This window comes from Sinocyclocheilus grahami, unplaced genomic scaffold, assembly GCF_001515645.1.
Source record: "Sinocyclocheilus grahami isolate Dianchi unplaced genomic scaffold, SAMN03320097.WGS_v1.1 scaffold501.1, whole genome shotgun sequence".
NCBI lineage: Eukaryota > Metazoa > Chordata > Actinopteri > Cypriniformes > Cyprinidae > Sinocyclocheilus > Sinocyclocheilus grahami.
The window spans coordinates 374,787-375,955 of record NW_015505680.1 but is presented as its reverse complement, the minus strand read 5'-3'; positions in this window follow the sequence as shown (position 1 = coordinate 375,955).

The window sequence follows — 1,169 nt, the reverse complement described above, 5'->3', positions numbered from 1 at the left end:
AGAAAATTATGAATGAAACCCGTTTTCCTCAACAGAGTATTAGCGTTTCAAAGGTTCACAATACCCTGTTTATTTAAGTTAAAAGTTAAAAGATATCTTCAGTGGTGCAAGGTAAGCTGGTCAAGCATCATTTGTTAGTACACTTCTTACGCTGAACAAGGAATTGGTAACTTTCTGAGTGAACTGGAATGAAAATACTGAACAACATATTCAGGCTACAAAAATATTTGGATTTTGGTTTTGGGACACATGGATGATTGAACATGGACCACACAAAGGACCATCCAGTGTAACTGACTATATTGGAATATCCACAGCTGACCACGAAGAAGGCTGGATCGACAATTTTTTTACATTTCATTTGAGCCATTTGCATTGAGCTGACGTTCAGGAAGAACCAAAGAAAAACCTGCACCTTATGCAGATTTTTCTTAAATGATGCTTCCATGAAGAAGACACACCATGGATCTTCATATCATGGATAAGGTAAAGAACAGTCTTTTAAAAATATTTTTATTTTCTCTTTTCGGTACGGTCACCATGTATTGTTTAAATTGGCATGTGATTCATGTTTATGAAGCTTTACCTATAATTCACTTGCTTCTTTTTCAAAAGTATATAATATTTTACTAGTAAGTGTAGACCATTTTTATATTTAAATATACAGATTCATTGATTTTTATATCATAAAGTGGACGTTTAATTATTTACAAAGTAGCCAACATTGTCAAGAGTACATTCTTAAATCAGATATCTTTTTATTATCTATACTTAATTGCACCTGGTTTCTGTCCAAGACATTGCCAGGAATGAAGCGTTTATCAAAGCATGCTGCAATGTCCTGCAAATATCTGTTGAGCTTTCGTTGGTCCTCCCTCTCACGCCACAGTAGATTTCTTTGTTGCGAGTTTGCTCTTATGACTGTCATCTATGGCTCATGACCATGGACGAACTCCATGTGTGTAATTTGTGTCACTTTGGCTGCATCTTCAATTTAGAGATGGCATGATTGCACAATTATGTGTTGGCCTGCCAAGTCCATTGGCCTGCCTTTTTATGATATAACAGTGCATTGAATGTGTACCAATAAAAGCTGATAATAGATGATGAACTCTAGCTAGAATTATCACACCCTCTCATAAAAGGATTACAATTTAACATACATTTTT